The sequence below is a fragment of the Chaetura pelagica genome, unplaced genomic scaffold (genome assembly GCF_000747805.2).
Source record: "Chaetura pelagica isolate M959 unplaced genomic scaffold, ChaPel_1.0 scaffold829, whole genome shotgun sequence".
Lineage (NCBI taxonomy): Eukaryota > Metazoa > Chordata > Aves > Apodiformes > Apodidae > Chaetura > Chaetura pelagica.
In genome coordinates this window covers 465302-481701 of record NW_009954535.1, presented here as the reverse complement: position 1 = coordinate 481701, position 16400 = coordinate 465302, and positions in this window count along the sequence as shown.

The following is a 16400-nucleotide window of genomic DNA, read 5'->3' as shown; positions in this document are numbered from 1 at the left end:
TGCCCCGCCGCCCCTCCCCAGGATCTCTATGCAAAGTCGGGTGGTTGTGCCGGGCCGTCCCGCCTGAGAGAATTGCACATCTGAACTGGGACTTTTAACTTAAAAACACTGATGCCAATACAGCGTGGGGTGCCAGGAACGTCTGCTGATGATGATTCGTGAAATAATTTTCTATTTTGTTTACCTGCTGTATCGGATGGGAGTTTGCAGGAGAGTGGTAGCGTGGCTCTGGTTTTTTTGGTTGTTGTTTTTTTAATATTTTGGTTTTGTTTGTGTTGTTTGTGTTGGTTTTTTTTTAAAAAATCAGCTGTGAAAATGTTACAAATCTGCACAATTTTTGAAGTGTGCGTGTGTGTGTGGTTTCATTTTGACTTTAATGCCTCTCTGGCGGGTGGGAGTGGCAGTGTTTTTGTTCCGAGGGTTTTCCTTCTTAGGTTGGCAATAACTGATTTTGATGACTAGCTCTCTAAAGTGCAGAGACTTCCTACATGTGATGCAGGGCCAACAGCAGCCCTGTGTCTATAGAGTGCCTTCAAAACTCAGCTGTTCCAGCCGGTGCCAACCTGTGAGAGCTCCACAGAATCCCATTATCTACTACTCCAAAAACTACTTAACAGTTTCCTTGCAGTAATCACACCGAGCAAGCCAGGACAAAAGGGCCTATTGTTAGTGGAATTTATTTCTTATTTCCATCTGAGCCTTTTAACTGCAGTTTCCATGTCCTGCGAGTTGGGGCTTCATTTACTTCAAATTGACAAGAATTCAGCCTCTTGGGATTTTGAGGGGGGTGGGCTTTTCTTTTTGTCCTCTCGTTTGGCTTTTGTTTTCCCTTTTGGTTTCGTTGTCGGATGTACCTCCAGCCAGCAAAGAAGGAAATCATTTTGATGTACCACGAGGACTCTTTCACAAAAAACTGTCATTTTAACTCCAGACGTGCATTTAAGAGGTGTCTATCCATTTTCAGAATTTTAATACAAATGCTGTTTTTTTAGAAAACAACTTTGTGCGCTTTTATGTATTACATGAAACAGTCACCTTCACACAGGCTGGTAGTCCTGCTTTATGTCTTGATAGAAGTGAAGGGTGTGGGGAGGGCTTGATTTAGCCAAGGACAGTGTTAAAAAAAAAACAACAACCACAGGATTGCTATTTTAGCTAATATTTGATCATTTTTAATAGAGTTTTCCATCTGTGTTTAGGTCCTGACTCTCTCATGCCAGCATGTGAGTGGAACCTGGTGTTCAGTAGGAAGCTTTAGGAAGGTAGTGTGGCTTTCATGCAAAAGGCCTTTTTAGATCAGGCCCTTATTCCTCACTGGGAACAGCATGGTTTGTCGAGGTAAAATTCTAAAGGTCGATTATTTATAAAATCTAAGCTTTTAATCTTACTGCATTTTAACTCTTTGCAATGAAGCATCAGATCATTCTTTCCTGGTTTGCAGAAGGGTTGGGGTGGGAGCAGACCTGTACCTCTGTCATTTGGAAGATCTAGGGAGTTTGTTGACCTCCATTATCTTCCTCTCTTCACCCCTTCTTTAAAGATTAGCACACAAAACCTGCAACTGTTGTGGGGTTTTTTTTCTCCCCCTCCACCCCCATCCCAAGAAGGCTTGAAATTATCTTACCACATGAAAGCAAAAGTTGAGCAATGATGTGTAAAGGGGTTTTTAATCAGGCCAACTGAAAACTTAACTGCCATGATTCTTACTGTGAGTCTGAGTATTTAATCTCTTTTAAGTAGGAAAACTTTCTGATTCTGCACTGGAAGAACAGTGTTTATTATTAGTTTAATTCTGTGTGTTGAAGTCCCAGTGATTTCAGCTGAAATGATAAACTTGCATTTTACTTGAAAATCAGATATTTATTTTAGCAACATGCTGTAGGTACTGACAATTTGGAAAAGTTCATATGCTTAAGTATTAAATACCTGTCTTCTGAGCTCACTTGTACCCTTCAAAATTGTCCTGATACAATCAGCTGGGGAGACTGATACAGTTAAAAACGAAGAGGGCTGCAGAAGCCAACCCTAGTGATGGTCCCTCAGCTTCTGCTTGGGGCCTTCCCATAGCACAAATTGACCCAGCCCCCTTTTTATAATTGAAAACCAAAAACCTCTGTGCAGCTTATCTTCCAGAAAGCTCTAAGCATGAATTAGAAGCCAGCTCCTCAAGGGCTTCTGTGTTGGAAAGGCAGGGAAATAATGCTTATTAATAGTAGGGGTTTCTTTTAACAAAAATACTGAATTAAAAACTAAGAAAGCTTCACTGCTGCCATGTCTGCAGTTTAAAAAAACTTCATATATGAAGCTAAAAAAAAAAATGCCATAAATTACACCTCAGCTGTTGATATAGTTAAATTTTGCCTTAAATGCAATGGGATGATACAGTTTTTAGCACCCCACAGGCCTTGTTCTGGATCAGTTATTGACAGCAACTTGTTCCATGGAGTAAAAGCAGATGTTTGTCCTGTTCTCCCCAACAGAGAGTGGATTCTTCACGTTTCCTGGTGCCTCCTGTTTCCCTACTACCTGTGTTGTGACTGAGGAATGATGCAGAAATGGGTGTTTGTAGCACACAACATAAAGTCCAGTTTTTCTCAGCCTGACAGAGCAGCTGAAGGCAGCCTAGTAAGTTCTGGGTTATGCTGGGCTTTCTTGTAGATACACTCTAGTTCTTGCCAAAAAGGTGTGTTTGTTTAACAGTGAAGGATGTAAGAAACCATGGCATGGGTTTTTTTATTCAGAGTTTTGAATGTATTTAGGTGTTCAATGTTCTCTGTGATTTGGTGAGGACAGTACAAAAAAAAAGTAGATCTCAGTAGACTGATCTTCCAAATACTCTGAAGTGTTTTGGTGCTTGTTAAACATAGGCCTTGTCTATAATGTAGAAAAAAGTCATACTGCTTTAACTTGACTGAATAATGAAAGCTATATTAGCTTCTACACTTGAGGAAAATGTTGTATCAATATAAAGGTACTCTTCTATTCCTTTTCCCTGTGGGAATGTGTTATACCCTGACAATACAAAGGTGGTGTGTAGCTCTTTTTTGACAGTGAGAATTGCAATGAATTAATTGATTTGGAAGAAAAATTACCTTCCCAGCCAAAATGTTTTGTGACAGTGCAGAAGTTGTGTAAACAAGGCCTTAGTTTAAGGCTGGTCTTATGGCCACATATTTTGCTGTACATAATGATTGTATTTTTTAAAACCCAAGCTTGTTCTGTTGCAAGAAAGCCTGTCTCTGGATCCCCAGTCTGTGACTGTAACCGTGTCCTTGGCCTCGCTACCAATACAAGTGTGGTTCTTCCCAACATGATGCTCAGGCTTTGTTGATGCTTATGGTTCTTCGGGATGTTGAATTCTGTGGCTGTGGGATTCCTGATGGTTCTGCTTCTCTCACAAGAATGTATGGCAAGTTTTTGCAAAGGGCATTTTCAGTAAAGGGCAGCTGGCTCTTTATGGCTTCTCCAGTTGGATACTTATTGCGTGCAGGTGTTGTTAAGTATCACATTTCCTTGAGGAGTGACAAAATGCAGAAACCACCATATTCTTTAAGAATTTTGTATGAAAAGGAGTGGCATGAGTGTTCTGTTTAACCTTCTCCCATTCAGATGAATAGACAACTCCCACAACTGCAAATGGAAAATGTTTGGAGCCCTGCTGCTGCTAGAAACCCTCTCACTCCAGGTTTGTATGTCAGGCAGCCCAGACACTCTGCTTGACAGACCTTCACTGTGTGTTTGGGACCTATTATTTGGAGTGCCCATTTGTGTTCTGGTGAGATTTGAGACTTGCTGCAGAAGCAAATGTGTGTGTGAGCTCAGTTCAGATGGTTCTAAATGATGACCTTCATGGCCTATAACCTGCTCCTCATGCAAAATGTCTGTGATGAAAAGTTTCTCCCTCCTGTTGCACTGTTACAGCCTGGTGTTCTAGAATATAATGTTAGTAGGAATTCAGCATCTGCCCAACTTCTGACTCTCTTCATTTGGGGATGACAGCCTTTGACAGCTTCTGTAGCAGATGAGAGGGATCCAATAGCGGATTTCTAGCTGAAACAGATACTCAAGTGAATTACAGTGATGAGATATAGAGTGGAAGTGAGTTGCTGGGAGTGGGTGTGTTGAGTTTGGGTTTTTTTGTGTTTGTTTGTTTGTTTGTTTTTTATTTTGAGTAAACTAAGGGGTTGTTAGTGTGTAATGGAGTGCCTCACCATATTTCCCAAGCAAGAGTCACTGTCTGTGTGTATTCTGACTTCACTGGGGTTGAAATTGAAGTTCTTGCCCTGGCCACAGATGATCTCAACCGCTGTGATCTCAGTGCTGTGTAGTCAGGATCACTCTGAAGAAAACGCCCAATGAAACCTAAACTGGTTGACTGATAATGGGCTAGGGCAGAGGGATTTACATGCAGAAAGTTTAAGAACAGCCATTACACATTTTTCCTATAGCTATTTTAATTTTTTGGAAGGGTATGACTGCTCTAATACACATCAGGTGCTGCTTTAATACTGTTGGTGCTGGAGCACAGTGATTCAGCAGATGGCATGTTGTACACAAAGCCAATACTATACATCAATACTTCATCTGCAATGTCTAACAAAGTCCTATATAAAACACAGTAAAATTAGAAGTCAGTTAAGCAGAACTTGTAAGCTGTTCAAATTAGTCTTAAAATATTGGAAGCAGCTGTTGTGTAATGGGTTTATTTTGGCAGTCCCTGGGTGTTCTGGAGGTTTGGGCAAAGAGGGGAGTAAGTGATCAGGAATCCATAGCTTTGCTATGGTAATCCTTGACAAGATATTTTTAGGAAATTTGTGTTTGACGTGTAACTTCAGCTTCAGTGACTTAAACCCCATGTGTTCCTACAAAGTTCTTCAAGAGAACATGATAAAAAGTGCGGAGTTAATAAATCTGATGTCCATGTAACAGGCAGATCCCAGATGTTGCTCTGCTTGATTGACTTATCACAATTGTGTGAGAAATGCTGCAGCAACTGGACTGAGCAGAATTACATTGCTAATTGTTTGCCTTTTGGTATAGTCCTGTTATGCTGCTGTATTTTGGTTCTAGGATGAAATGGGCTTTTTGCAGTTGGTTTGAGGATGGTTATAAATGGACTTCTGGGTGAAAAACTTACCTGAAACAGATAATGGTTTGTTTCTGCAGTGTTACTGCTGTTAGCCCCGTTTAAACCATCAGGATGAATACTTACAAATTCAAGGTGTTAGTGGTGGAGTTGCAGGTAAGGCAGTGAGCACTGAGCTCCAGTAGAATATTTGCATTTGCTCTGTTAGGAGGCAAGATACTCAGGTGTGGAGCCTGAGGTGGGTATCTGAAAGAAGTCTTATTTTAGCTTTTAGAAATGATGCACCTAGAAGTGTTGGTGAGCAACATGACTGCTGGTTCCCTCATGACAGCATTTTTTCTGAGAGCTGAGAACAGGTCCAGTAATAAGATGTATTTACTGTTGAATTAACTTGAGACATATCAGTTCCCTGTCTTGCCAAGAGATTGCAGAACTGGTAGTGTTCCTTCCAGCCATGGTGTTGGCAGTCCTGGGGTGGGGAAGCATTATACTTTCCTGATGGGAAAGATAATTTACATTTCTTACCCACTTGCTGCCTTTAAATAGTTTATTGCCTCTGTGACAGAATGAAAAGGGCAAGGTGGTCCTGCCTTGGAGAGCTGGCTAGTTCAGGTGCATGTAGCTTAGCCCTTTATCAAAGCCATGACCTGCTTCTGCTGTCCAGCTTCAGCTCTGATTCAGCATGTTTCTAGCAAATATGTAAAGCTTTATACACCTAGTTTCTCCAACTCTCTATTTTGTTGAAATGTTGATTTCAGTGCAGATCAGTGAGGGTCTGCTTGCTTACTGAGGCCTTAGTGGAAGTCAAGAACCAGTTATGATGATGCAAATTAGAACACTTAATGTAACTTTTTGGCTTGACAGATGTCTTCATGTTGCTCAGGAAAATCAACAGTCCCCTAGAGGGGAGATAATGATCCCTGCTCTTCACTGCTGCAGGACTAGCTGTGCCACTGCAGTGTGAGAGGAGCTGTGGTCCTGCTGCTGCCATGGATGCCTGGCAAACAGGGGCTAATTCATGGCTTTGCTGCTTGCTTAGGGCTCTGGTTCTTCCTCCGGTAGGCTGGGTGGGGAGGAGGGACCCTGATGATGCAGTGGTTGGTGATGAGGTGATAGCTTATTAAAAGCAGGGATGGAGAGCTGGCTCACCTCTAAATACCCAAGAGGTGTTGAAGTCACACTTGGAACCCAGCGCGCGTCCAGGACGTGCAGATATAATTTATTTATATGCAAAAAAGGGTTATTTTTTTACCTGCCAAAACTGTTAAGATTTTTGTGTTTCTTAAGAAACATAGGATGTGGCTTCTGGTCACATTTCCTTACTGGATTGTAGTTTTTCCCCCGTGAGCACCACCCATTACAGAGCAACAAGATCTGCTTCTTTAGACTCTTATGAGGGATCAGAAATTAAATGCACTTGCCATATTTTCCACATATATAACTAAAGTTAGTTTGGGGCATTATGGTATAGCTATGTCCATGAGATTCAGTGTATTAATGGTGCACGTCCCACGTGTTATGAGAGAGTTGTAAGTGACCAATAAACAGCAGCAGCAGCACAGGGGTAGTAAGATACAGGCTAGATAGGACAGGACTGTGTTGGGGTGCTGGTGTGAGAGCAGAGCCAGGACACATGTGGTTTGCTAAACACCAGGCGTGGTTTGGTAGAAGGGTCAGAAGCAGGATGTCCTGCAGGGGCAGGGAGGGTTTAGGAGGAGATGGATTGAATTTTTCAGTTTTACATATAGAGAAATTGCACTCTGTGTGTGTGTGCTCTGGCTTTTTTTCTTCCCCTCTGGTGCTAAGAAGATTCCAAAGTGCAAAGAAGTTTGCACAAGGAGTGTGTTACCCACCAAGGACCATTTCAATGTTCTAAGGTTATACTGAGTTTCATCTACACCACAAACCACCAAAATCTCTTTTAAACTGTGTGGAACTTCATAATGATGATGGTTACAGTGTGACTCAAGGTGGTTGGGAGCCAAATGTATTTAAGGATGAGATGAGTGATAACTTTATGCCTTGAATGAACTACAGTAATATTATATACCTCAGTTTAGTATTGGGAGTTTGCTGCCAAGTTTACTTGATGATTGACAAAGTTAAGATGAAAGCATGCTAACAAAGTGCTTCAGTAATTAAGTTTCTAATGTTTGAGATCCTGATTTCTTTTCTTTTTGGAATACTCTGCTGTGTTCCAGATTGCCTATTTTCTGCTGGGTTTCTTGTTTCAAATGTTATGTTTGCTTTAGTGTGGGTTTTGCTTTCTCTTTGGTTGTTGGACCTTTAATTAAAGGAAAAAAAGAGAGGAGATTCACATGTGAAATACTGTATAGCAGAAGCTGTCTTGATTCCAGAAATACATGCCTTGCACTCTGTGTATTCTTGCAATAAAAACAAGTTCAAGGAGAACACTGTATGGTTAAGGTATTTCCAAGGCCTGGACTCTCAGCAGAGAAACTGCTTGAAAAAGCTTATTTACTAAAGAACTAGGTCAGCCTGGGAGCGAGTTAGAGTGGTCACAGACACTTAGATGTTTATTCACTTACAGTGTTACTGTACTTCAGCCTCTGGAGTGAGAGTGAAAGTTAAGGATTTCTCAGCATAAATATTTCTGCATACATAGGATGATACAAAGTTGTATCTGGTAGCCACAATTTGGGAAACACCCACATTTTTCTAGTCTTAGCAGGAGAATGTCAGGAATTGGGTGCCTACGCTCCCTGAGCATCAGGCCAGCCAGTAGTGTGGAAACTTCAGGGTATGTTTCTGTAGCCAGTTGTAAGTGCCTCAGGAGAGTTTTCCTGATTCTTTTCAAGCACTTTTGACTTGGCACAACTGAATGTCCAGCATTGCCAAACTGGAAGATGACTGTGGTCGTTGGACGTGTGCCATGTGCAGCCTTTGACCAGATGTGGGGATAGTGACCTGTTGAACGTGTCTGGGTGGTTTGTGGCCTCTGCTGCCTGTGAATAAATCTTCTAGCTTGTCTCTTACCTCTGCCTCGTGATAAGGAAATGGAAAACAAACCTGTCCAGGCTGCAATACTTGGAGTTCAAGGATAGATATCCTTGGATTCTTTACAGTCTGTATGGTAGATTGAAGCTGCTCAGTGTGCATTTGGTCTCAGCTTGTTTCAGGTGTTCATAAGACACCAACTTCCCTTACCATCACTCAGGGGTTTTCAGAACATAGAGTAGTTAACAGAAATTAATTGATGGGTAATGAGTTCATTTGGCAAGTGTGTTTGTGCACACTAATGTGAAGACATAATCTGTTTTATTCCAGGATGTAAAAAAACCTGTAAACCAATCCTAATTGCTTACAACAGAATTTTTAATATAACTTCATGGCTGAAGTTATATTTGTGTACTAACTTACACTGTTAAGAATATGAGCTTGATTATTCTCTGACTCTATAAATGTATGTATGCTGAATTCCCTGTTCTTTTGTAGCCCTATTGAAGTCAGAGCCTTATTTAAGCAAATGAGAGCAGAATTTAACTCCAGCTTGCATTCTGAATATTTCATGTGCACCTCAGTAGTGTGATCTTTGTCCTTTTTAGAAGTTGTCTTTTCAATTTAAAAAAAAAAAAGTCTTATGTGCCTTTAGGTGGATTTTCAGATGTCTAAAATGTAAACTATTTTACTTTTTTCCCTTCTAAGGGCGTTTCTTACCTTTAAGTGATGCTGGATTTATGCACATTGTGAATGCCATCTTGAAATGGCAATAGGTCTATATAGTTATTTGTTGTTGTAGTTTTTTTAAAATTTTAAACAGTTGTTTCTTCCCATTCTAGTGGAAGTTTTTAATTTGTTGTATATTAGTATGAGTAAGGTTTGTTCATGCTTCTAATTCCCAGCCATCAACAACCTTTTATGCTGGTACTGGTAGCTAATGGAGAGCACAGGTACTGCAGGCTGGCAGCCTGGGCCTCGCAGTGTGAGACCCTCTCCCCGAGGCAGTTTGCATTTCAGGGCACTTTTCTTGTGAAAGTGAGAGCACACTTTTCCCTGTGCTGCCCAAAGGGTGTTGAGCCAGGCTTACAGGCCCAGTGGTTGATTTGCATGGCTGATGGCAGGCATTGACTGCAGCAGTGAAAGTTCCTTTTGGTGATTTGAGGAAGAAAAAGAGAGAAATAAAAAAGGAAAAAAGCAAAAGCTGAGATAAGGTGGGAAACCTGCAGGTGGCCAGGCAGGAGGAGAAGCCCCCGGGGTGCTCTCAGCTCTGGGACCTGCTCTGGGGGTGCTCCCCTGTGCACAGAGCAGCCCCCTGCACTGCTGTTCCCATGTGGCTGTTTGGTTTTCCAGGACACGCTCAGACTTGCAGGTCACTCCTGGCTGTGCTGTTCCCAGCACTGGTGGGAGCAGACCTTGGGCAGGGGTTGTCTGCTGGGTGTTGAGCTTTGTGCCTCCTTGTGGTTTGGTGACCTATGTTGGCTGTGTGAATGATGCCTGCCCACTGGCAGTTCCTCTGCAGCAATGCAGGAGGCACCTGGGGGAGCAGGGGCAGGTTGGGTGCCCCGAGTCACTGGCACTGCCAGGGCTGAGGGTGCCCGTGGGATGAGCAGTGCTGCAGCTGGAGCAGCCCTGGGGAACAGCCAGCACACCTCAGAGCATGTGTTGAGGTTGCATTCTAAAGGCTCTTTGCAGCTGCTCATGCTGTATCAGAAGAGTGTAAGTTAGATGAAGCCATCACTGGTTTTTTGTTTGTTTTCCAGCAGATGCCAAGACCTACATAAGCCCCTGAACTATGTCAGAACTGGAGGGAGAACAAAGGTGCCCTGAGCTTGCCTTTCCCTCCTGACCTCCTGGCTTCTCTGCACTCAGACACAGATGAACTCTGTGGGCCTCGGAGTCTGTGGGTCAGTGCAAGGGGCCTGTGGTCCACGTGTATGAAAACATACCTGTTCTAAAACATTAAAAAAAAAAAAGGCAGCTCTATACTTGAGGAAGCAAGACTTCTGTGTTGCTTCGGTCTAAGTCCTATACTGTAGAAACTTTGAAAAGAGAAGTATTAGCTCCTTTGGGTGGCCCCACCCCCCAATATTTGAAGAAAAATGGAAATATTTCTCTCTTGGATCCAAAGGTTAGATGTAAACCACATGATTTGAGTAGGCTTGAAAGTTAATCAATTTGAAACTACTACAATTTTTATTCACTTGAAACTGGGTCAATTTCAAGTCAATCTCTTTGAAAGACTAAACACACTTACTTCAAAAAGGGCTTTTGTGATGATCCATCACAGCGCTCATAAAATTAACAGAAAGGGTTGACCCAGTAGTGTTGAAGAAGGGACCATTTCACTCCTGCACTGCAGCATGGGAACAGGTCACAGGGCACACACTCAGCTGTGACTCCAGTTTTCTATCAAGGGTAGATGTTATTTTAAAGTCTAATAACTCTTCTTATGGAAAAATATTTTAAAAAACCCTCAGGAAAGGTTAAACCTAAAAAATGGTGATTGCAGGACTTGGGGAGGAATATGATAATTTATTTTAATTACCAATGCAAAACAGGTTCTGTATCTGTGCTTCACCATCTCATGGAGAATCTCACGCTTGGAATGCAGCAGGGTCACGTTTTGCTCTGCAGGCTCTGACAGACCACAGACCCTGTTTGGCTGCCCACGTGCTCTGTGGTGCTCTCAGGAAGGTCCTGTTCCCTGGTGATGGGTCTCTGCAGGCCTTGCCTAGCGAGGTGGGGACAGACCCTGGCTGGGGCTCCTGCCCTCCCTGCAGCTCTGCAGGGCCAGGGGCACAGCATGCAGAGCAGAGTGGCTTTGTTGGCCCACACCAGGGAACCCACTCCAGGAAACCTGTAGCCTGGTGATTGGAGCCCTTCCCTGGAAAGGGGATGGTCATCCCAGGGAGACTCGTCTCCAGCTGGTGTTCTGCACCATCAGCTTTGCCCAGGCTTGTTTCCAGCAGAAACTCCTGTGGCTGAAGAGCAAAGAGCAATGGAGTCCCTCTCCTACCCTGCACACAGCTCCTGCAGCTGCCCCTGCATGGGGTCTCGCCTGGGACGCTGTGCTCCTTTGTCTTTTCCCTTTGGTGGGTGATTGAGCCTGCTCCCTTCACAGCTGTAGAAGAAAAATGTTTGAAGTTCTCAGCACACTTCACTGTTTTCAGCATCCTCACCTCTTCCCTTTTAACACATCTGCTTCCTCCCATTCCATTGGGGTGCTAAGAAGGAAGCACATGTTGTCGTGCCTGATTTTGGAGCTGGTGAGTGCTCTCTTCAGCTGCAGCCCCTCGGCTCCCCCCTGCACACCCCGGGTGTGCTGCAGGAGGGATTGTTCTGCATTGCTGGACACCTCCAGCACCCCAGGGCAGAGCATCATCATCTTCCTCAGCACGATGCAACATGCAGCGAGCGCTGCAGCACTAAATAACCACCCCAAGAGATTCACACAAAGGGCATAAATTATTTAAATTTCCAATCATTTCCAGTCGCTGCTAATTTCACTGGGTGTAGAACAGGTGCCATGTGACAGCAGCTCTGCCTTAGTTTGAAAAAATAACCTGGCTGCTGGAGTGCAGTGCCCTGGCTCAGCACAGTGGAGCAGCCCTGGGATGTGCAGGACTCACCTGCAGCAAGGAACGCTGATCCCTCTGGGGCTGAGGGTTTTCAGAGTAAAATGGTTCGTTCTGATTAAAAGCAGGCACTGCACTGCTGGTTTCCCTTCATCTGTTAACAGGTTTATCTTTACTGAATTATTTGGAAGGTAAAGTTACCGATTTCTTGTTTAGGGGCTGCTGCTCTGTACCCTGGGTTGGCTGAGCATCCTGGATACCTGGGCCTGCTGTGGTTCCCTGGGCACGGCTGGGGTAGCAGAAGTGGTGCTGTGGCTCCGTACTGGGGTTCATTTCTCTGTGCAAGCAGGTTTCCCAGAAGGTGATACCTTTTGGCCACGTGTTTGTAGCATCTTTTGGGTCTGTGTCCCCAGCAGGTCCCAGCCCTGGGCAGGAGGTGTGTGTGCTGTCCTGCCTCCAGGGCGAGCTCGGGTGGTCGGGTTGGGAGGGATCTCTGAAGATCATCTAGTCCAACTCCCCTGCGAGGGCAGGATCACCTGCAGTAGATCACACAGGAACATGTCCAGACGGGTTTGGAATCTGTCCAGAGAAGGAGTCCCCAGAAGGAACACACTGGAGCTCCTGCTCAGCACCACAGCCCCTGCCCAGAGCAGTGACCTGGCGCTGCAGGTGGCACAGCAGCCTGCGGGAGGGTTACGGAGCAGCTGCTTCATTCAGGCTTGGGAGCTGCAGTAGTTGACTTTGGAAAAGAAAATCATTGTGTGTGTTACATCTTTTTTCGCAGCCACACTCATTTCCTAATACGTTTCAGGAGTTGGCATTTATGTTTCTTTGTAAGAGGGTAAAACAAAACCGGCTGGCGTTTCAGCACCTGTTCATGGAAAAACTGTCTAGTCAGAGTTGTATCTGAATTCCAGGTGTGATTCCTAAAGGGCACTAAGTTGGGCAATGGCTACTGGCAAATGCCAGTCCTGGGCAGAGGGGAAGATATTAAAGGGGAATGTACTTGATGTTTGCTCAGCTGAGAAGTGCCAGCCAGTGGTACAGTCTGTATTGGTTAACAAGGTTTGTCTTGTTGCCAGTGCTCATTTTTATTATCCACACTTTCCTTTTGGGAATATCCTAAATGGATGGGATCAGTGTTCTGCCTCAAGTGTGTGGCCGTCAGGATTTCAGATTTTTCCTTTCAGCATCATAAAGATCTATAAGGGACTAACACTTGTATAGAGACAGGGTTCCATGCCAGTGTTCACAAGGACAGTGGGCATGAAGTCAAAAGCCTTCTACATAGATTATCCAAAAATCTAGTCACCAGGTACATGGATTTAGTACTTTTATTTGTCTTTTTCCCTGTTATAAGTAGCTGATGCTGTCAGAGATCAACTATTACATGTTTCTTTAACACAAATAAGTCAAGACTTCCTTTAAGGAAAAAAACCCTTCCTCTTAGCTTTAATTTCTTACAGTATCTCTTCACGATAGCTGCTGCCTACATGGGTGTTCATAGACAGTACAGGTATGAAGTTGTTTTTGTGATCTGGTGGTGTGTGCAATAAAAATGCTAATGAATTCTTTCTGTTTCTGCTCTTGTCAGACGTGGCTGCTGAGCTCCTCTGGTGCTGGGATGGCACTTTGCTCCCTGCTTGGGGAAAAAGGGGAGCAGGGCATGGGGAGAGGAGGGGAGTTCAGAAAAGGAGAGTAGAAGCTGTTACACAAAAGCAGGGTGGTATGAAACTTCAGGTCTATTTTGATTATTTTTCTTTTAACACTTAGTTTCCATAGAATGGAGTGGAAAATACTTTGCACTCTGGAATTGACTGCAATTTCACTTGGAAATTCCAGATACAGTATTTTTATATTTCATGCCATGAAGCACAGACAATCTGTGTATGGCTCTACTGGTGGGCCAATATATTAGTACATATTTATTTATTTGTTCCTTTGTTTTCTGCCTGAGAACATTTACTATACTGAACATGCTTATGTATTCCAAAGTGCTTTCTTTCCATGCCTGATCAAAATCAAAACATTCCCTTGAGAAATTCAGCATTCCCTGCCAGCCTGTGCCTTGGTGGCCCACCAGGATGCGGGGCTGGTGGTGCCCTGGGCTGTGGCTGCCCCAAGGCTGCCCTCCTCCCTCTGCTGCTGACAGGGGCTCCTTGCATGGGAGATTTTCTTTTCTAATCTGGAAAAACACCTGCTTTTTCATTAAGAAAATAAGGGATGGAATCTTTCTCCATCCACTTGTAAAATCAGTGTTGTGGGCTTCTGGGTAGATGAAAGCTTTCAGTGCCAGATTTCGATGCTGACTTTGAGTAGTACAAATAAGATGCTTATCCCTAGGCCATAATTTGATTTTTGATGAAACTGGTGTTGATCTGCTGATGGACTGACAGGAAACCAGTGGAGGGACTCCCTCAAACTTGAAATAAATTCCTAGTTATGGCCTATTCTGGGTGTTTATTTTGATCATACGTATTTGACCATACTTTACTTTGATCACATGCATTTGACCATAGTTCACTGCTGTCAAGCATACTTGTTCTGTGATTAAGGCCAGGGCAAAAATTCAAGGAAATGAAGATACCAGAATGAACCAGCCCTTTCTGCTCTACTCCAACTTTTGGTGATTTGTTTGACTGAAGAGACTAGCAGAGTGTCCTAACAACTGTTGCTGTCTAATGCTTCCTTTTCTTAATAGTAACAATGATAAAATCTCACTTTCTCAGAATTAGTCTTTGCATCATTTTTAAAGGCCTTTAAAAACTTCCCCATCAAATTTTGTACCTCAGGATCCTCAGTTGCCATTTCCTTTCTGCTGCAGGTGAAGTTCATGCTCTGACTGCCTCTAGACTCCTGGCTGGAGCCTGACAGCTTCTAAATCCAGAGATTGAGAAATATCTCCTATGCATTTTGTCTATCAGTAGTTTGGGGTGATGTATGTAGAGCAATTATTTAGTGGTCCTCAGTATTTTTTGTACAGGGTTAGTGTCCTTCCCTGAGGCCTGTGCTGTCCCAGCAGGACAGAGCTGCACCTGGGGGCGAGCGCTGGGCTCTGCTCTGACAGCCTGACTCAGGGAATGAGTTTCTCTCTGCATAGAATCCGCAGTTCCTGAAGCGGGTGGCTTCTTTCACACACGGCTGGGCAGGCAATTTATGTGCTGATCACCATAGAAACCTGCAGATGCATCACTCGGTCAAACCTTTCCATGTTGTATCCTCGAGCTGCCACCGGGAAATGCAAATTAAGGGGCGTGAGAGAAGATGGGTGAAAACGTTGCCTTTTTAATTTATTTTTACCCAAGCTTATATTTATTCTAAATGGTCTGTATTCCTTTTTTACCTCAAACTCAGGCTCTCCCCTTAGCAATCTTTTTGTCAAGTTGCCCCAGTTTTTCTGAGGGGCTGCTGCTGGCCCTGCTGTCTGCCCAGGATGAGGCTTTTCCTTCAGGCCTTCAACAGTGATTTGGTCTTTCTCAGATCCCTTCAGACCTCCTGGGCAGCAGGGTCTTTCCTGGCACCCTGAAAGGTCCTGGATCCACCAGCTCCTCTCCTGCGTGGTAGGGCTGGTGCATTTTTATAGCTTATCTCACTCATACATTGTCTGCATAGGACTGCAGGTAGATTTGTGATGGGACAGTGTTTTATTTATTTTAGTGCCATGCCACTGACAGTTCAAGCAATGAATGATTCTTGGGAACACGTAAAAAGGGGTTGATTTTCTTGAAAAATGAAAAGGCACGGGAAAGTGTTTTACACATGCATAGAGTAGATAAATAGTGCAAGTATTTGTGATTACAGCTGGCCTGCAAATTAACACTGAACATTTCTTAATTGCAGCTCACCCTGGATGCCCTGTGCTTCCCACGGCAGCAGGAGTTGTGTTAAATTAGAGATGTGAGCGTGGCTGTTCCAGACAGGAGGAGGCTGATGGCAGGAAAATGCTGCTTCTGTAGGAAAACAACAGAAAGGTACAAGAGGAGAAGGAGGTTTGGTCTAGAGCACAGAAATGGAAAAAGATGTGGCTCCTCATTATTCAGGAACCTGTCCAAAGGTTTTTAATCACACACACACACAAACCCAACAGCCACACAAAAAAAAAGCCCAGGTTTCTGCAGCCCCAAACATTCTGAGCTTTGTGCCTCATCCGGCACCTCTTGGTCATGATTGTGACTCCTCAAGGCACCTAACAAGAAAGGTGACCAAGTGCTCAGAGCAAACTGATCTGCTGGGAAAAGGGTGGAGAAAAGCAGTAACAGTTTACCAGAAAGTGGTGATTGCTTTTGAAATGGGTAAGTACATGCCAGGTAAGGGGCTGTGTGGAGGTGAGAAAATCCAATTAAAACCTATTATAGGTATTTTAGAGGGCTTGGTAATTTGCTTTCAGTAATATTGCCATTCACATTCAACTGTGAAAACTGGAATCCCTTTTCATGCAGCATTTCAGATGCTGGTGATCAGCTTAGCCTTCTATGATTACCACAGCAGGGGGAAAGGAGGATTCCTCATGTGGTCACTGGGGTTAATGGTGCAGTCACAGCCAGGAACCTGCACACCTGATGGAGCTGTTTACATGTGGGAATAACTAGAACAGATTTTGCAAATACTGGATGTCATGGACTAGGTTTTATTGTAAGCACAGAAGACCTGATGTCAGAAAGGTTCTTTTAACTTCTCTTTTGAATGCAGGGGTTAAAAAGGGCCCAAAGCTGTTCTGCAGTCTGAGCTGGACGTACTGAGCAGTTTGCACAGGGTGGGGAAGGACACAGGGGAAATGA